Below are 22,353 nucleotides of genomic sequence, written 5' to 3' on the forward strand. Positions count from 1 at the left end.
AAGCAAATAAAAGTACAAAGAACCAAATGGCTGGGTCATATATGGAGACAAGGACCAGAATCAGTATCAAAAGCTATGATATTGTGGCAACCGGAGGAAAAAGGAGACGTGGTCGACCCAGATCCAAATGGTTAACTGAAGTAGAAGAGGACCTAAGAGGGACAGGAATTACAAAACGGAAAGAGAAGGGAATAGACCGGAAGAAATGGAGACATATTAGTTAACAAATACAATGATCATGGGGACTGATCCATCCCGTAAAATGGATCTAGAAAGCAAAAGCGGTGAAACCCCACATGGGGTGTTAAGCAATATACTATTACTATACTATCTCCTTCAAAAGAAACTTTTTGTTTATTCTAAGGGACTTTTTACCCTCGGTAATAATGTAGTCTTTCATTCTGCGTATAAATTTTTCAAAAATACTTATTAGTTTTCTCAGGTTTCGAATAAATGAATACATTTAAAACACATTGAACATTTTGACAGGCGACATTTTGCGCCTATGCTTTAATAACGTTTTATTTTATCTATTAGTTTATATTATTGGACAATTTTCTGATTGATTACATTCTAGAAACCTGAAATTGCGTAAATTGGATTGTAAATCTAAGTCACATCGGACCACTATCATTCTTTAAAATTGGTCAGTGATTAAATTTTGTTTTGTAGATACCACTTTTGTCAGCGTTTTTGATATTAGTACTTTTTAAATTTTTAATAAAACTGGTATATCAGAATTTTGTATTTTTTATTTTGCCTAAATACATGAATAAAGCAGTTAACTTAGTATATGCTCTGTTTTTAAACCAGGAGGAGTAATTCAAAATTGGCGCGACGTAATGCTTGTTTTTAGTTGGTCCAACCTGAGGCAAGTTTACTCCACTGTTATTAAATTTTGACACTACTGGCATTTCATAGGACAACTAAGTTATATCGGCGGTTTTTTGTGTTTTCTGCGTTATTCCTTCAATTTTTAGTCTGCTTTCGTATAAAAAAGCAGTTGTTTTTAGAACTCTTTAGCAACGTATTAGTATAATATACAGGGTGTATCATTAATAATTGTCCATATAGTAACTGGAGAAACCTTAGCACAAAATACGAAGATTTAACCTGAAACACTTAAATAAAATGTGGTTCCTTACTGAGTTACAGGGTGTTTTATCTAAAAATTTAAAAATTATTTTTGCTTAGCATTTTCAAACTATTTAACGTATCCTTTTCATACTTGGCAGGAAGTATATGTACTGCAGAAGGTACTAAATTATGTTAAACAAACGTTTATGGCTATTACCAGAGACGTACGACGGGGGAAAGTGAATGGTTGACCCTTTCCAAATTCTACGCTACTGGCGAAATTGCTATTTTAGTTCAATTTTTGGATTCTCCAATACTTTCCATGAAAATAATATACTCTTCATTCGTAACGATAAAGTCATTAGTTTTCGAGATATTTTAAGTTAAAAATGAAACGACACGGTTATTTTGATCAGTGTATTGTGTCGCTTCATTTTTAATTTCAAATATCTCGAAAATTAATCATTTTATCGCTAAGAATGAAAAGTATATTATTTACATAAAAACTATTGCAAAATCAAAAAATTACACTAAAATAACAATTTCGTCAGTGGCGTAGAATTTGGGAAGGGTCAACCAGCCACTATCCCCTGTCGTACGCCTCTGATAGTAACTAAAAACGTTTATTTATCTTAATTTAGTAGGGTGTACAGTACATGCACTTTCTGCCAAGTATGATAAGGGTACGCCAAATAGTTTTAAAGTACTGGGTACAAATAATTTTTAAATTTTAATCATATGAATCATATCATAAATTAATCAAAATAACTGTACCGTTTCATATTTACCTTCAAATATCTCGAAAACTAATGACTTTATCGTTACCAATGAAGAGTATATTATTTACGTAGAAAGTATTGTAGAATCTAAAAATGGCACCAAAATAGTAATTCCTCCAGTGACGTAGAATTTGAAAAGGGTCAACCATCCACCATCCCCTGTCGTACGCCTCTGGTAGTAGCTAGAAACGTTTGTTTATCATAATTTAGTAGAGTGTCTAGTAGTCGCACTTTCTGCCACGTATGAAAAGCACACATCGAATAGTTTTAAAATGCTGAGCAAAATTAGTTTTTAAATTTTTAGATAAAACACCCTGTAACTCAGTAAGGAACCACATTTTATTTAAGTGTTTTAGGTTAAATCTTCGTATTTTGTAATAAGCTTTCTCCAGTTACCATATGGACAATTATTAATGAAACACCCTGTATTTATGGATTATTGCATAAGGCCGCTATTCGCGGTGTGCAAGTACTTGGAAGGGAAACGAGAAACGACCGTGCGCGAGTCGCGGAGAATATTTCAACTATCTTAAATAATTCATATTGTCAATTGAAATTGTCAAATTGACGTATATTTCATACCTTCTGTCATTGAAGCAGAAAAATTATATATTGCTCCACAATATTGATATGATATGCAATTATTATAAAGGTAAATTTAATTAATTGTATTTTGCTTGCAGTACTGCATTTTAATAACTAATTTTATTTACTACATACAATTGTTTACGTTTGCATAGCATAACCTGCATCTTATTTTTTCTTATTATTTTTTTGGACTATGGCCTTGACAATTATCCAGCAACCAGGACTAATATAATTGGCCAATATAATTAAAAGTGCGAATAAAAGTACAGAGCGTAGAAATAGAGGTCGCTTTGCCGAACTTGCACGGTCCCAATTGCATGTCATATAAAGCATTTCATATCGCTGTCCCCTCATTACGTGTCCTAGATATTTTAACTTTCTTATTTTTATTGCGATTATTATTTCGCATTTTTTGTCCATTTCTCCGGGGTCACCGTGTCCTTTTCAATTCTGATGGACAAACTCAACGGTTTCTTATGGATTTTTGGCTGCTAGTTACGAATTTCGAGGGTGGATTTCGATCCGAGTGGTCAAGAGATTGTTATAAACAATAATAAACAATTAATTGTTTATAAGGCTCTAGCTCAAACTAAAATAGATAAAAAAATGTTTCAAATAAAATTTGTTCCTTAAGAGCACACAGTAGCGATCAACAGGTAGCAACAAACGCGGTCCAAGATTGCGAACTTTCAAAAGTGAGGCAACAGTGCGTCGGTATAATTCGACACTGACAGTGACGTTTATCCTATCAAAAACTTAGACAAGGAAAGAGAAAGGACGAGTAATCCTATGACCAAAAGTGAAGCCAAACCGCCACCAGAGATTTTGATCATCGACGTATCTTTGGGGTATTGTTATGCATTGAGTATTTAAAATGAAATGTATTTAAAATGAAGAATTTGTGTACGGTAAATGTTTTATTAAGTTGCTCATATTACGTTTCAATACGTACATATGTTTTTAATACAAATTTTAGATGTGGATTTACTTTATTTTTTATGAAATTTTAACCTTCAACGAACACCCACCACTGGCAACCCATTGTTTGACGTGACCGCCATGTTTTTGGTGGCAAACAAACCAAAAACCGGCTCCACTTTTTGAACGTGTGTATTAAATGAGTGTTACCCGTCCTCTCTCTTTCCTTGTCTAAGATCAAAAACAATAATTTTATACACATGGTGCGAAATGTTGCCAAGTCAGTTACGTTCGATTTCTTGTTATAAAAAAATCGATTTTTAGTAGTTCTAATGTGACACAAAATCTAAGCACGGGATAATAAAGTTTATATAAAGAATGTTTATTTTTTGTCTTTCTTAATGGAGGTACAGGCTCCTTTTTGCAATATTTTATTTAGTTATAGAGTAATTTCCACATACCTACTAACATATTTCTGAAATTGCGCTCTGTACCGCCATTCTTTATTATATTACGAATAAGTGTGCCAAATATCTCGACAAAATATTCAAAATTACAGCCGCAATCTTGGAACGCATTTGCTGCTACCTGTTGATCGATACTGTTGTCTCTTAATAAAAAACGAAGAAAAAAACGTTTACTAAACTTAAATCCAACAATTAAAACTCAAGATATTGTAAAATTAGTGCACAATGCAAACTGCAAAATACGTATTTTTCGAAGCTTTATCGATCGTAACTCGGCTTCTGCGTATGCAAATGATCCTTAGAACGTCTCATTTTAAAGGTTATTCAATAGGTTTTCAAACAAAGTTTGTTAAATTACTTTATCTTCATTTGTTTTAAAGTTATACCCGGTTGAAGTTATAATTTTCTTTAAAAAAATGTACATCAATTTGTTTATATGGGTTTCAAGCAAATTTGAGCCATAAACATTTATATTTTAATTAACAACAATGATAGAAGAACCCAAAACGAACAATTTGAGCATATGAAAATGTTCGTAAGTTTATTTTTAACCAAGATATCGATATTTTAATGGCGCGCTATGAGGCGCAAGATTGGCTCACAGTCAAGTACGAATTTTTCGACGTTTTATCCATCGTTACTCGGCTTTACGCATCAAATGAGCTTTTCAAGGTCTCATTTTAATGCTTAATTAATAGGGTTCCAAACAAAGTTTGTCAAAATACTGTTAAATTTTCTTTTTTAAAGTTATACTCGTTTGAAGTTATAATTTTCTTAAAAAAATTGTACATTAATTTGTTTATAAGGGTTTTTAATAAATTTGTGGAATAAACATTAGGGAACTTGCGTAAAATTTTAAATTGGAAAAAAATGTTATAAATCACAACAAAACATAATTTAAGACATGTATCAATGATAAAAAAGTTTTGTTTGTCTTTCGTTTTTTCCCTAAAGACGATTAAAAATTCAAATTATTCCAGCCAGCAAAAAACGCGTCGTGACGTCATATGGTTGTGCGTTTACATTTGCCAAAAAGTAAACAAAATTGTATATAATTATATAAACAAAATATATACAAAATTGTATAATTTTCCTTCGCATTGCAACTGAATAAAAATGGTATACATTTTTATTTTATAGTCGTATTACTCCGTAGAGTAACCAGGTGCATTTTTCCGTTGGAACGTTACCAAGCTGCATACGGGGGATATGAATTGCATAGTGTAGAATTCCTTCCGTTTGTCTTCACTGCAGCATCCATGTACTTGCAAATTGTAGAAGTCTTGGAGGTGTCACCTGGAAAGTGTACCAATAAGTTTTCAATTTAAAAATATTTTAGTAATATTTTTAATATTTTCAATGTTATTAATTTTGCTATTAGGATTGAAAACTACTTCATCTTTCAATTGCCAGATGACGCTAGTCACCTAATACCTTCACGTCGGTTGCAATGGGTGGGAAAAACTCTCTGTGCTGGTCAGTTAGGATATGGAGAACAGTGCCTACGTTCTCTCCGATGAGGCTCCAATAAGAGCCGAAAATCGCGATTCAGAGGACTGGACTGGCCTCTGTATTCTAATTGAAAAGTAAGATTGTTTTGCCTTCGCATTGCAACTGAATAAAAATGGTATACATTTTTATTTTATAGTCGTATTACTCCGTAGAGTAACCAGGTGCATTTTTCCGTTGGAACTTTACCAAGCTGCATACGGGGGATGTGAATTGCATAGTGTAGAATTCCTTCCCTTTGTCTTCACTGCAGCATCCATGTACTTGCAAATTGTAGAAGTCTTGGAGGTGTCACCAGGAAAGTGTATCAATAAGTTTTCAATTTAAAAATCTTTTAGTAATATTTTTAATATTTTCAATGTTATTAATTTTGCTATTAGGATTGAAAACTACTTCATCTATCTAATAAAAAAGTCTTTTTTATTACTCGATGGTTGCTCTGTTATAATATTGTTCCTTTATGCTTATGTATGGTTATAGATGGGTTATAGTTCAGTCTAAGCTGAGAATTTGATGATTTTAGACACGCTTTTGATAAACGATTTTGTTTTTAATAGATATATAGTATAGTGTGCCTGTTTCTTTTGCACACTACTGTTTTTCAAATAGGCCTGGATCCCGCGTGCCAAAAAAAGTCGATTAATAGCAAGCTGAAAATTTGTTGATAGCTTAACGGTGTCTAGTCGTGCAAACTTTGATGTACGGGAACACTGGATGTTTTAATTGTGGAACAGTTTAAAAATTTGGAACGTCAGATTACGAAGACGTCCCAGGTATTTTGTCGGACAGAACATCCAATTGATTTATTACCCTTTCATTAAACTCTCATGCAAAAATCAGACTGCTATTACTAACCAACATGATTCCTGTCATTTGACATGTTCTTCGTGTTTCACTCATTAAAATGCCCAGTTGGTCATAGACGCCAGTCTGATTTTTTCATGAGAGTTTAATGAAATGGTAACAAATCAATTGGAAGTTATGTCCGACAAAATACATGGAACGTTTTCGTAGTCTGACGTTCCAAATTTTTAACCTGTTCCACAATTAAAACTTCCCCTGTTGCAGTGTTCCCATACATCAAAGTTTGTCCGACTAGGACTAGACACAGTTAAGCTATTAACAAATTTTTAGCTTGCTATTAATCAATTTTTTTTTGGTACGCGGGATCCAGGTCTAAAAGTAACGTCGAGATCAGAGCAATTATTTTTCATATACCCGTTACGGTTACGATGTATCTCCTGCACATTTCTTTAAATACTAGTACCTATGTTGAAACGACTAAAGTGTTAAAAGGGGGCGACAAATATTAAGTTGCACACAGACGGCCAACACTTTAGCGGCGGCCCTGTATTCAGAAAAACCTTAAACTATCTTAAGAATTTTTGGTAAAGGTTCTGAATAACTCAGAAAATGTGAAAACTTTTGATGAATTGCGCTTTTATTTATAGGACCATGGAGACGTTTCTCTTGTTGAAGATATGCCACCAACATCGAACTCAATACAATTGCATATAAAACGAGCATTTTAGGTGATACACACAAAGATCGTACGTCAAAGATACTGCAAAAGAACTTGATCCACTTGTATATGGATATCACATAGATAACGAAACACTGAGGCCCCAAAAAGTTATAATTTTAATGACAACAAGACCAGATTTAGTACTACCATGTATCTGTAAAAATTGCTCTGAGAACTTATGCAGATGTAAAAAAGCTGAGATTCCCTATCTGATACAGATGCATGAAAGAAAATGTTTGTAAAAATAGTATTAATAAATAATATCAACTTACTTTTTAGTTATATTTCTGAAATATTTTTTAATGATTTTTTTTCTCATTTAGTACAAAAAATAGAAGACAAAGTAAATAGAATGAAAGGTGATACGAGATAAACGTATGATGATTTAATTATAAGAATTATATGATAAAATTTTATTAGGATCTTCAAAAATGAAAAATGAAGATAACGTATTATTGTAGGTATACATAGAAATTATAATTTGCATCGAGAAGTTAAACTTACGAACATTTTCGTAAGCTCAACATGTTCCCTTTGAGTTCGACTATCATTATTGTTAATTAAAGTATAAATGTTTATAGTTCAAATTTTCTTGAAACCCTCATAAACAAATTAATGTACAATTTTTTAAAGAAAATTATAACTTCAAACGAGTATAACTTTAAAACAAATGAAGATAAGGTAATTTGACAACCTTTATTTGGAAGCCTATTAATTAAGCTTTGAAATGAGACCTTGAAAAGCTCACTTGCATGCGTAGAAGTCGAGTTACAATCGATAAAGCTTTGAAAAATACTTATTTTGCAATTTGCAATTACCACTATTCCATTGTGCACTAATTTTACAATATCTTGAGTTCTAATAGTTGGATTTAAGTTTAGTAAACGTTTTTTTCTTCGTTTTTTATTAAGGAACAAATTTTACTTGAAACATTTTTTATATCTCTTTTAGTTTATGAGCCAGATAGTCCAGAAAGCCACTGCGCATCCGCTAGGGAAAATATTCTAATTCGGATTTTTTGCACAATCTTACTCAAAAAGGGCCCCTTTTAACAAATTTGCATGTTGCCAGGACCAAAAGTTGGTCAAAAATTTTTTAAACGTTTTTTTTTGTTTTTTTCCTAAAATAATTTTTTTGCATGGAACAAAATTTTTTTAGGTCTCTTGGATCATTCCAAACAGAAAAGGTCTTTAGTGACTTTTCTCTAAAGTTGATAGTTTTTGACATATAAGCGATTAAAAATTGAAAAATCGCGAAATCGGCCATTTTTAACCCTCAAAAACTATGTGAAAAACTGAAAATTTGAATGTTGTCAAGGTGAGTAGATATTCTTTAAACATCGATTGATGAAATCCCGAAGAGTTTTTTGCAATACAATATTCAAAACTTCTTTGTTTTTTAATTGCTAATCAAGCGTGCGCGACACTATTTTCCACAGTTGCATGTGTATGCAGTATGGTGCAAATGAAAGGAATAAATTCGTTATTTCCTAAACCGGCGACTTTAAGGAAACATCCCGAAACAGGTCGATTTTTATTTTTAAGTTATGATATTGTGACATATATATGGTATACTAGTGACGTCATCCATCTGGGCGTGATGACGTAATCGGTGATTTTTTTAAATGAGAATAGGGGTCGTGTGCCAGCTCATTTGAAAGGTTCTTCAATTCTATATTCAATAATATAAACATTTACATAATTATTTATACAGAGTGTCCAATAATTTAATTTTTTTGTCAATTTGCCAAGTGATTTAATTTAATAAAAATATTTTGGACACCCTGTATAAATAATTATGTACATGTTTATATTACTGAATAGAGATTTGAAGAACCTTTCAAATGAGCCAGCACACGACCCGTATTCTCATTTAAAAAAATAATCGATTACTTCATCACGCCCAGATGGATGACGTCACTAGTATACTATATATGCCACAATATCATAACTTAAAAATAAAACCGACCTGTTTTGGGATTTTTCCTTAAAGTCACCGGTTTACGAAGTAACGAATTTATTCCTTTCATTTGCACCATACTGTATACACATGCAACGGAGGAAAATAGTGTCGCGCACGCTTGATTGGCAATTAAAAAATAAAGGGGTTTTTGATATTGTATTGCAAAAAACTCTTCGGGATTTCATTAATCGATGTTTAAAGAATATCTACCTACCTTGGCAACATTCAAATTTTCAGTTTTTCACATAGTTTTTGAGGGTTAAAAATGGCTGATTTCGCAATTTTTCAATTTTTAATCGCTTATATGTCAAAAACTATCAACTTTAGAGAAAAGTTACTAAAGACCTTTTCTGTTTTGAATGATCCAAAAAACCTAAAAAAATTTTGTTCCATGCAAAAAAAATAATTTTAGGAAAAAAACAAAAAAAAACGTTTAAAAAATTTTTGACCAACTTTTGGTCCTGGCAACATGCAAATTTGTTAAAAGGGGTCCTTTTTGAGTAAGATTGTGCAAAAAATCCGAATTAGAATATTTTTCCTAGCGGATGCGCAGTGGCTTTCTGGACTAAGAGCCTTATAAACAATTAAATTGTTTATAACAATTTTTTAACCACTCGGATCGAAATCCACCCTCGAAATTCGTAATCATCATCCAAGAATCCATAAGAAACCGTTGACTTTGTCCATCAGAATTAAAAAGGACACGGTGACCTCTATTTGGCGCCTAGACTAAATGACTGTAGCTTATTTATGTGTTCTTTGTTCAATGTCTAGCTTTGAAGTCCATATTGCAGTTTCGAGAACACGTAGCATCTCAAAGCTCTTACTCTCATTTCTAATCAAGGTCTTTGTTGCAGAGAATTGTTTTCATTTTTACAAACGCATTTTTCTCTGAAATCTACGTTCTTATGTATTTATCAACCCTTTCTATCGGTACATTTCCCAAATGTATGCTTGTTTTCTTAGTTATTATCATGTATTTGGTCTTTTTTATATTCATTTTTATTCTATATTCTCCACAGAAACTGACGAATCGTATCCGCCATGTTTTACCGTAGCGCCGTAGAGTGTTCGTAATCCCTATGCAGATAACGGAACAGAAATCTGACGCTTTTTCTTCTTCTTCTTCTTCTTAGCCTACTATCGTCCACGTTTGGACATAGGCCTCTCCCAACTCCTTCCATCGGTCTCTATCCTGAGCAACATATTTCCAATTCGTTCCGGCTACTCTTTTAACATCCTCAACCCATCTCATCTGTGGTCTTCCTCTCGGTCGTTTACTTTGGTAAGGTCTCCAATGTTGCATCGTTGCATTCCAACGTTGGTCTTTTTGTCTAGCAGTGTGGCCTGCGAAGCTCCATTCAAGTTTGGCAACTTTTGTTGTTATGTCCTCGACTTTTGTTTTTGATCTTACCCAGTCGTTCCTCTTTTTATCTGACAGTCGTATACCTAACATTGCTCTTTCCATTGTCCTTTCGGTTGTGGCTAGTTTATTCATATTTGCCTTGGTTAGGGTCCAGGTTTGACATCCATATATCATGATAGGAAGAATGCATTGGTTGAACACTTTGCTCCTCAAGTATTGGGGTATTTTGCGGTTTTTAAGTATCCAACTAAGTTTTCCAAATCTTGCCCATGCTAGTCTTGCTCTCCTAGTAATTTCCGCACTTTGGTTCTCTTTGTCAAGTTTCAGGATTTTTACCTAAGTAGATATATTCCTGGACTTTTTCTATCTCACTGCCATTTATAGTTATACGTCTGGGGTCATCTGTGTTTGTCATTATTTTTGTTTTTCTCATGTTCATTTTCAGGCCGACGAATTGGGAGCTGCCTGCGAGTTCCTCCATCATAATTTGCAGTTCCTCGAATGAGCTCGCTATAATCACAATGTCCTCAGCGAATCTGTGGTGGTTTAGCTTCTTGCCATTAACGTTAATGCCATAGGTTGACCAATTTGTCGTTTTGAAGACGACTTCTAGGGCTAGGTTGAAAAGCTTTGGCGATATTACGTCTCCTTGTCTCACGCCTCTCTTAATGGGGATGGGATTTGTATTTTCGTCTAGTTGTACTATCATAGTTGCATTTTCATATATATTATGTATTAGTTGTCTATATCTCGAATCTGTTCTACAATTATTAATACCTTGTTCTATGGCCCACATCTCGATACTATCAAACGCCTTTTCATAGTCTACGAAGGCAAGAGATACGGGTAGTTGGTATTCATTTGCCTTCTCTATCAATGTTCTCATTGTCAGCAGGTGGTCTGATGTACTATATCCTTTGCGGAAGCCAGCCTGTTCCACTGGTTGGTAATTATCCATTTTGTAGGTCAACCGGTTGTTAATAATTCTCATAAATAGTTTGAATACTTGACTGAGCAACGATATCGGTCTATAATTCTGTAGGTCACATTTTTGTCCCCTTTTTTTGTGTAAAAGTATTACTAAACTTTCGTTCCAGTCTTTAGGGATCTTGCTATTATGGAGACCTTTATTAAATAGCTCTGTTAGTATAGGGATTGTTACTGTTTTGCTTGTTTTCAAGAGCTCGGCAATTATACCGTCCTGTCCTGGAGCTTTATTTTTAGTTCTTTTAAAGCTCTTTATATTTCGAATCCCTTTATATTTGGTAGTACTTCTGATCCCAGGTTTTTTATTTTTCTTTTGACGTTTTTCTTTGTTGATTCATTAGGCTGGCTTTGCGAGCTGTACAAGCTTTTGTAGAAGTCTTCGACTATTTTTGTTATTTTATATTTGTCCTTCTCTTCCTTACTATTGGCGTCTTTAATTTTGGATACTCGGATCGAAATCCACCCTCGAAATTCGTAATCATCATCCAAGAATCCATAAGAAACCGTTGACTTTGTCCATCAGAATTAAAAAGGACACGGTGACCTCTATTTGGCGCCTAGACTAAATGACTGTAGCTTATTTATGTGTTCTTTGTTCAATGTCTAGCTTTGAAGTCCATATTGCAGTTTCGAGAACACGTAGCATCTCAAAGCTCTTACTCTCATTTCTAATCAAGGTCTTTGTTGCAGAGAATTGTTTTCATTTTTACAAACGCATTTTTCTCTGAAATCTACGTTCTTATGTATTTATCAACCCTTTCTATCGGTACATTTCCCAAATGTATGCTTGTTTTCTTAGTTATTATCATGTATTTGGTCTTTTTTATATTCATTTTTATTCTATATTCTCCACAGAAACTGACGAATCGTATCCGCCATGTTTTACCGTAGCGCCGTAGAGTGTTCGTAATCCCTATGCAGATAACGGAACAGAAATCTGACGCTTTTTCTTCTTCTTCTTCTTCTTAGCCTACTATCGTCCACGTTTGGACATAGGCCTCTCCCAACTCCTTCCATCGGTCTCTATCCTGAGCAACATATTTCCAATTCGTTCCGGCTACTCTTTTAATATCATCAACCCATCTCATCTGTGGTCTTCCTCTCGGTCGTTTACTTTGGTAAGGTCTCCAATGTTGCATCGTTGCATTCCAACGTTGGTCTTTTTGTCTAGCAGTGTGGCCTGCGAAGCTCCATTCAAGTTTGGCAACTTTTGTTGTTATGTCCTCGACTTTTGTTTTTGATCTTACCCAGTCGTTCCTCTTTTTATCTGACAGTCGTATACCTAACATTGCTCTTTCCATTGTCCTTTCTGTTGTGGCTAGTTTATTCATATTTGCCTTGGTTAGGGTCCAGGTTTGACATCCATATATCATGATAGGAAGAATGCATTGGTTGAACACTTTGCTCCTCAAGTATTGGGGTATTTTGCGGTTTTTAAGTATCCAACTAAGTTTTCCAAATCTTGCCCATGCTAGTCTTGCTCTCCTAGTAATTTCCGCACTTTGGTTCTCTTTGTCAAGTTTCAGGATTTTTACCTAAGTAGATATATTCCTGGACTTTTTCTATCTCACTGCCATTTATAGTTATACGTCTGGGGTCATCTGTGTTTGTCATTATTTTTGTTTTTCTCATGTTCATTTTCAGGCCGACGAATTGGGAGCTGCCTGCGAGTTCCTCCATCATAATTTGCAGTTCCTCGAATGAGCTCGCTATAATCACAATGTCCTCAGCGAATCTGTGGTGGTTTAGCTTCTTGCCATTAACGTTAATGCCATAGGTTGACCAATTTGTCGTTTTGAAGACGACTTCTAGGGCTAGGTTGAAAAGCTTTGGCGATATTACGTCTCCTTGTCTCACGCCTCTCTTAATGGGGATGGGATTTGTATTTTCGTCTAGTTGTACTATCATAGTTGCATTTTCATATATATTATGTATTAGTTGTCTATATCTCGAATCTGTTCTACAATTATTAATACCTTGTTCTATGGCCCACATCTCGAATACTATCAAACGCCTTTTCATAGTCTACGAAGGCAAGAGATACGGGTAGTTGGTATTCATTTGCCTTCTCTATCAATGTTCTCATTGTCAGCAGGTGGTCTGATGTACTATATCCTTTGCGGAAGCCAGCCTGTTCCACTGGTTGGTAATTATCCATTTTGTAGGTCAACCGGTTGTTAATAATTCTCATAAATAGTTTGTATACTTGACTGAGCAACGATATCGGTCTATAATTCTGTAGGTCACATTTTTGTCCCCTTTTTTTGTGTAAAAGTATTACTAAACTTTCGTTCCAGTCTTTAGGGATCTTGCTATTATGGAGACCTTTATTAAATAGCTCTGTTAGTATAGGGATTGTTACTGTTTTGCTTGTTTTCAAGAGCTCGGCAATTATACCGTCCTGTCCTGGAGCTTTATTTTTAGTTCTTTTAAAGCTCTTTATATTTCGAATCCCTTTATATTTGGTAGTACTTCTGATCCCAGGTTTTTTATTTTTCTTTTGACGTTTTTCTTTGTTGATTCATTAGGCTGGCTTTGCGAGCTGTACAAGCTTTTGTAGAAGTCTTCGACTATTTTTGTTATTTTATATTTGTCCTTCTCTTCCTTACTATTGGCGTCTTTAATTTTGATGATTTTTTGAACACCCAGTGTGGGTCTTAAACATTTTAAGCCTCTGTTGTTTTCAGTGACTCGCTCTATTAAGTTCTCGTTCCATTTTTGTAAGTCGCGTTTTAGTTCTTTTCTAATAGTTCTATGTATTCTTGAGTATCGCGTTTGTTTTGCGTTAGTAGTTGTCTTCTTTCCGTCATTAATTGTTTAGTTTCGTTGCTTATTTTATCTTCTTTAGTACTTGTTTTCTTTGCGAAGTCCGGCTTCGAGAAGGTTCTTATTGATGTTTTTGTTAATTTCGTCAATTTCATCTTGATTATGTGAAGGATGATATTCGAACTTATCCGCTAAGACCTCTCGGAATTGCTGTTCATTTGTTTTTACTTTAAAGGCTCTATTCACGTTGTTTTTTTAAATATTCTTTTTCTCTCTTCTTTCATGTTAATATTTATTTTTGCTTTAACTATACGATGGTTACTGCCCGTTGTTCCGTTGTTGATTGCTGTTACGTCTTCAAAAAATATTCTTTTGTTGTTTGAGAGAAAATAGTCTATTTCATTTTTGGTGGTTCCGTTAGGTACAACCCATGTCCACTTTCTGTTAAGTTTCTTTTTGTAGAAGGTATTCATAACGTACATGTTTTCTTGTTCCAGGAATTCCATAAGTTTTTCTCCCCTTGTGTTTCTTGTGCCGAATCCAAAATTTCCAATCTTGCTTTCAGAGTCTTCAATCTTCCAATTTTGGCGTTAAAATCTCCCATTATTATTATTATCATTGATTATCTGTTGGTGTCTATAGCTTTTTTAAGATCTTCGTAAAAAGTATTTATTTCTTCATCAGTTGCCTTTTCAGTTGGAGCATAAACTTGCACAATCTTTAATTTGGTCTGTCATCTGTCTGAGATACTGTCAATTATTTGAATTTGTGATTTTCTCTTCTTGTTGATTAAGAAACCTACTCCACCGTATGTATAGTCTTCATTGCCTTTATAATAGAGCCTGTTGCCTGAATGTAAGTCCACATACCCTTCACCTCGTCTTTTAACTTCTGATAGTCCCATTATATCCCAATTCATATTCCCTAATCCTCTTCTAGTTCGTAGAGTTTTTCGTCTTTTGCCATGGAACGGATGTTGTAAGTTGCTACATGGAGTTGTTTGTTGTTCTTCTTTTTCAATGTCGACTTTCCTTCCCCAGAATACTCGAGGCAGACCTTTATTTCGGTGTGGGACTGTGGAAGAAACTTCCTACCCACCTGGGGTATCTTCCGTATATCTGTTGAAACCGACATTTTTGATTTTTGGAGGTTTTGGCCATAACCCACCACGCTGGCCAGACGGGTTGGTGGGTGGGAGGGGATATTAGGGAAGGAATTTGGGGTTTGGATAGGATACTACTGAGGTTGGGGCCTGGTTACCTCTAAATAGGAAATGGAGGAAAAAACCAGGAGGTCGCGGCGTGGACATGGGCGCTAAATCCCTGAAGTAAGTCTACTCTCTATCGGGATCATAGAGGGGTACCTACCCGCTACCACGTAGCGGGTAGGTACCATCTGACGCAGGTTTGTCAAAATGACAGTGACACTTTCTCTATGTTGACTAATCAGTTATTTAGTTATTAGTCCTGTCGCCAGAGGGGCTACAACGGCCTCCTGTATTCAGATGGACTTACCCAAGTTTTTTTATGTATTTTAACCCGTATAACACGAATTTTTTGGGTAACAGTTGATCCGGATGTCGATAAGATTGTTAAAAACAAAGCAGTTGAGGATTACATAACAGCGATTTCTCGCAAAACAAAACATTCTTTTGTATTTTTTGGGCCATTCTAACCAAAAAATCAAAAAATGTTCCTACAATTTTTTTCGTAGGATGCATAGTTTTCGAAATAAATGGGGTTGAACTTTCAAAAAATCGAAAAATTGTAATTTTTGAACCCGAATAACTTTTGATTAAAAAATACCTAAAATAGCAATTCTGCTTACCGCATTTGAAAGTTCAAGTCAAATTATATCGGTTTTAGTTATTTGCATTGCTAAAAATTTATTATTTTATTGTTAAACAAAGCTATAAACACCTAGTGCTTGAGTGATGTTTTCAATGATTACTCATTTAAAATCGAACGAGTAGGTACAAGTGCAAGCGAGGCGATTTCTACGTAGCATGCATTAAAACGCATGTATTAGGCACGGGAAACAGAAACACTATGTGTTTATAGCTTTTTTTAACAATAAAAAAATAAATTTTTAGCAATGTAAATATTCAAAACCGATAGAATTTGACTTGAACTTTTAAATGCGGTAAGCAGAATTGCTATTTTATTTTTTAATCAAAAGTTATTCGGGTTCAAAAATTGCAATTTTTCGATTTTTTGAAAGTTCAACCGCGTTTATCTCGAAAACTATGCATAATACGCAAAAACTTGTAATAACATTTTTTGGTTAGAATGACCCAAAAAATACAAAAAACATAGGCGTAACCAGGGGGGTTTTGGGGGTTATAACCCTCCCCCCTCCATTGGGATGAACTTTTAGCTCTATACGCTTAACACCATACCCCTCAGAGACCTTCCAGTAGTTGTAACCCCCCCTTAGGATCATCCTGGTTACGCCTATGCAAAAAAATGTTTTGTTTTGCGAGATATCCCTGTTATGTAATTCCTCAACTTCTTTGTTTATAACAATCTTATCGACATTCGAATCAACTGTTACCCAAAAAATTCGTGTTCTACGGGCCAAAATACATAAAAAAAACTTGAGTAAGTCCATCTGAAATAAAGGAGGCCGTTGTACCCACCCCTGGCGACAGGACTATATAATATGTTCGATTTCTTGTTATGGTCTGTTTTTAAAGCAAGAGGAGTAATTCAAATTTACCGCGCCGTAATGCTTGTTTGTAATTGGTCCAATCTCAGGCAAGTTTACTCCACTGTTATGAAATTTTGACATTAATGACATTTATGAAATTTTGACACTTCTGGCATTGCATAGGTTAATTCAGTTATATCGGCGATTTTTTGCGTTTTCTGCATTATTCCTTTAATTTTTAGTCTATACTTTTATATAAAAACAGTTGTTTTTAGAACTCTTTAGCGATGTATTAGTATAATATAATATGTATGGATTACCGTCGAAGACCGATATGAACAACCAAAAAAGAATATGTATTTGGTGATTTTTCTAATGACTTTCTTGGGTGTGAATCTGTCTTTTTAGTTTACTCCTCTTGGTTTAAAAACAAACCATAGAGATAAAAAATAATGTGTGTGTGTACTTTGTACGCACGTAAGAAGTTATACTTCCATTATATAATTTCAACGAAATAAATATACTAAAAACTTTTTGTATTTTATTTAAATATTAAATTAACTTTCTTACCTACCACTTTCAAACAATTTTATTAACCCGGTATGTCCCAGAACTTTTTTGTTAAATGTTTCGGTTTTTTGTAATAAATAACAATGATTATGCTAATTAAACTCAATTTCAATAATTATTTGTTTATTTGAAAAACGGTTTTTTGTTCAAGGCATGTTGCCTTATGGCAACACTGGGTCATACCGAAAGTTTCTCTTTTTTTAATAAAAGTCAGACCATTATACTACAATATTTTAATTAAAAGGTATTTTACATTTCAGTATGATAATTTTCGAAGCATTTAATGCAAAGACCGATTCCACATTTTTTACAGCCAGTACGACCAATAGTTTTACAGGAATCCCCAGCACACCTTCTTTTGTTTTCAATTGGCACAGGCCAATGGCACAGTCCATCATCCCGAAGAGTTTCATAAGGCGAACCTTCACTTTTTCGTTTCCGGGAAGGCCCAGGTTGTTTAGGAGGTTCTTCGTAATGCTTGCAACAATGAATGGCGTCTAAATTATATTTGAGACATTGTGGGATGTGCACTTCTATGCAGTTGCCAAGCATAAGCATTCTGCACGCAAGCGTCGATCAGCCACGTGAATATAGAACTCCACCATTTTTACCTTTGTTTCCAATACGATAAAGGCTTATATTTTGATCCATACGATCAACTCATCCCATATACTGGTTGTATTGTTTTATAACACAAGGACGTGTAACATTGATTCGCTGCTTCTTGTGTTTGGAATAGCGTTGCACTTTGGAAACAGGGTTCATGCCAAAAGCAGTTAATGCAGTACATACCACGGAATTGTCAACCCATTTTGTTAAAACAATATCACTTTCTTTTGTTTTGGTGGAAACGGCAAAACCTCTTGTTTTTTCGTAAGTTTTTCTTTAGAAGGTAGTGGACAGGTCTTTGGGATTCTATTTTCGCGAATAGTGCCAGTAGCAGTGTAACCCCGAGATTTCAAATACGTCAGTAAAGGAAAGCCAGTAAAGAGGTTATCAAAATACAGTGAAAAGGGCAGTTGTTGAACATCAGGTGGAAAGTCATCAATCATACATACCAGTGGTGCAGCGCATTTACCAAATCGTTCTTGATACTTGGAGTTCGATCTGCAGTTTTTACCCTGATATATTTCGAAGTTAACAAGGTAACCAGATGACGTGCATAAAGACCAAACCTTATATCCGAAACGAAGCGGTTTTCCTTTAATAAATCGTTTGCAGCCATGTCTGCCAAAGTAAGCAATCATACGTTCGTCATATGATAGATGCTGTTCAGGGTGAAAATGTTTTATCATGTTTGCTTTTAAATGATCTGTAATGGGTCGAAGCTTCCACATCTTATCCATTTCAGTGCCTTTTTTAGGCTATCTTCAAAATGAAGAAACTACAATATTTGTTGAAATCTGTTTCTGCGCATGGAGTTCCTTACCAAATTGTTCTGAAGGTCTTCATCAGTACTCCATAGCGTTCTAATTCGTGAGTGGTAATTATAACCAGTCACAAGTAAAATTCCAATAAAAACTTTTAATTCATCAACAGTAATATTAGGGTTGGGTTTGCCTAAAAAAACAGCATATTTCCCAGATTCATTACAAATATGTTGAAGCAAATCGTTATCAACAAATTTCTCAAACTGCTCGTGCGCCTTTATTCCACCGCAGTCTTCGTAATTTGCAGGCGGAAAAATCGGAATCATTGCAGAACAATTGTCTTCACTCCAAACAAATTTAGTATTCTTATCAGAGAATGGAATTGAATTGGGATTGTCGACTTGAATGAAGTAACTTTTCGTAAACAAGTAACAGTATTATTAGAAGATTGTGCGGAAGTTGATGGATCACTGTTGGAAATGTACAAGATATCTGTTACAATGTTAGCACTAGAAGTTTCCAAAACGTCGTTCAAAATTTCATCTTAATCAAATTCCTCAAACTCACACTCCGACTCTTTTGAATCTGATTTCAACGTAATTTGATCAATTGAATCAATTCGTTTGCCAGACGCTAATACTATCTCACAACCGGCTTTTAACTGTCCAGCGCAAAGATTATCCGGCGTAGCTTCTTCTTCATCTGGACCATCATCCTCACCACTTACAGTACCATCTTCTGTCTCTTGAGGTTATATATATATATATATATATATATATATATATATATATATATATATATATATATATATATATATATATATATATATATATATGACTTTGGGTTCGTCATCATCGGACGGTATTTCATCCAAATTATCCAATGCCTCTTTTAGCGATATCTTTCTACAAACATAAAAATAAAAAATTTGTACCCTGTAAACAACAATAATTAACAATAATAATATTTTCTAGTAAATTTAAAACGAATGTAGAAATAAAATGTAAAAATTTCATTAAAACAAGCAAAACTACCCCATTTCCACCATTTTGAGTGTTATATGGGCCTAACAAAATATTTTACAGTAATTTACAATGAAAAGCCCTCTATAGCCCAGCGATGCCATATGGCAACACTGAACAAAAAACTACTCAAAACTCATAAAAATAAAAGATACGACAATATCACTGGTTACTGAGTATTATATAACTAACTCTTCATATAACAATTCATGTAGAAACATCAGAGCAAACTCAAAATAAAACGACAAAATAAAGCTACTTACTTTTTCATGTAATTGGAATCTTGCATTTTCGACATTTTTTATTTCACTTACTAAAATTTCGACGTTATTGGACGTTCGGACGACCATAGCGGCTGGCTGTCAGCAGAAATCGGCTGAGTGGATGTATCCAGCCGTGATAGGGAAAGCTTAGTCAATCTCTCAGCGGCTAGCTTCCAGCGGTGACGTCTGACAGCTACTGCTGGCTCAGCTGTCCAGCCGCAGTGGTCGTCCGAACGCACCCATATTATTCACTATTAAACGAGTGACGATACTGAACTAGCGTAAATCATGTGGTTAGTGGGAACATCGAGAAGCGTTGCAATGTTGCCACTTTCAATTTTTGATTTTAGGAAACCCGGAAAAAAATTATTTCGGTATATAAGTGTAACCTGTTGCCATATGGCATCTCTGATACAAATCGGGTTAAAACAATACCAAAAATTAAAAAAAAAAAAAAGAATATGAATCTTCCGGGATTTGAACCCGGGACCTCTCGATCTCTGGTCCAATGCTCTACCAACCAAGCTATCAAGCCCAGTCTACGTGACGTCTCGGATATAATTACACATCACGGTGACAAATAGATCAAGTGAAGTATAAAAATGTTATAATAGATATTTTATTATCTTACTCCCGAGGAAGACAAATCCAAAGACACAAAAGTTATAATAAATTATACATTTAATAAAAACACTAATACAGTCAGGAAAATGAAAGAATACCCATGAACGATCACATTAATCACTTATTTTGTATTTGCTGTCTTTTTCTCTAAATAATAAACGTTTGATATAGAAAAAGATAGCAAGCAAATACAAAATAAGTAATTGATGTGATCGTTCATGGGTATTCTTTTATTTTTCCGACTGTATATTCTTTTAATGACTTATTTGCGCTGATACATACATAACTTGAAAGATTAGCAACAAACTACATACTGTCTGTGTGTGCATGCGCCCAGAATTATAAAATTAAACTCTCGATCGTAAAGAAGTATAACTTCAAAAAATTTTACTAGGTCCAATCGGTCCAATATGACACAAAATCTAGGCATGGGATAAAAAAGTTTATTTGAAGAAAGTTTATATTTTTTTGTTCTTAATGATTCTACAGGCTCCTTTTTGAAATATTTTATTTAGTTACAGAGTAATTTCCACATACAGTACGTAAATCGTTCATCTGGACATAGAGAATATACATTGAGAGAATTGCGGCAACTGCGCTAACTTGTGTTCGTTGAAGCTTCTGTTCGAGTACGAGTTTCTGGTGCAATAGAGCTGTTAGAACGAATAGAATGAGTGATTTTAAATGCAAGGCAGTCCACAAATAAATCAAAAACAAAATCTATGATTAACGAGTTAATAATTTTCTTTAATTTTTAAAATATTTTATTTAAAAACTACATAATTTCAAAACTAAACAGATTTTCCATTCCCTTAGGCCAAAAATATTTAGCTACTACATTGTCATATTTTGACGTTTCTTTGTGTTAGTCGAAATGAGTTATCAATCAAGTTTGAGGTTGAATTAATAAGTGTATTCGTAAAAACACTAGAGCGAATAGTTGACAGTTTTTACTTTTTGATAAAAAAACCTCATCAAACCTAATTTAATTTGAAAACAGTTGTTAAATTTGTTAATTTTTTATTTATCGCTGATAAGAAGTCGAGGTCCGCTGGGATGAACAGCCTCGGCTTCTTTTCGCAGTGAATATCTCTTGTGATTTTTGTTGTGTTTGACGTTTGATTTTTTGGAAGAAAACTTGAAATAGACAAATCTGTGACTATCGTTCGAGGTGAACGGACGACTTTTGAAACTCATCCAAAGGGTAAGGGCCAAAACTATCTATATTTTCCTGTTAATTTCTAATTTTCATCGCCTAGTATAGATTTTAAATTCGTCAATCCGCCGCATAAGATGGAGGAAGAAGTTCCTCCCGATCCTCCTCCACCACCTGACCCTCCTAATAAAATCAACCAATATGAATGTCAATCTCAACGTCCAAGTATTCAAAAAAGTCTTACAGTAAAAAAACAAATACTATATTCGGAGACCGACATAGGTCCTTACGAAGTATTTGTCCAAGGTCAGAATAGCAATATTGGAGATTACCACGTGTTAAGCATAGCTAAATCTATTTCTGTTTTAAAAATTAAAGACATCACGAAAATCAGTAGAAAGGGTAAAAACAGGATAGGTGTATTATTTGCTACTAGAAAAGCATCCAACGATTTCGTTGTGAGAAAAGATTGGGAAGCCCTAGGGTATGAGGTGTTCATTCCATTTCATCAGGTTTATTGTAGGGGTATAGTAAGGGGAGTTAATAAAAAATTCACAGAGGAAGAAATAAAGGAGGCATCAGAAACAAACTTGGCATTATGTAAGATATTAAGTGTTAAGCGAATGAATCGAAGAGTACAAGTAGATTCAAAGATTGAATTTGTCTCCACGGGAACTATTAGCATAACTTTTTCAGGAAAAACTATTCCTAAAGAAATTTCCATATATCAACTACCAATGAGGGTCACACCATTC

Source organism: Diabrotica virgifera, chromosome 3 (genome assembly GCF_917563875.1).
Source record: "Diabrotica virgifera virgifera chromosome 3, PGI_DIABVI_V3a".
NCBI classification, from domain to species: Eukaryota; Metazoa; Arthropoda; class Insecta; order Coleoptera; family Chrysomelidae; genus Diabrotica; species Diabrotica virgifera.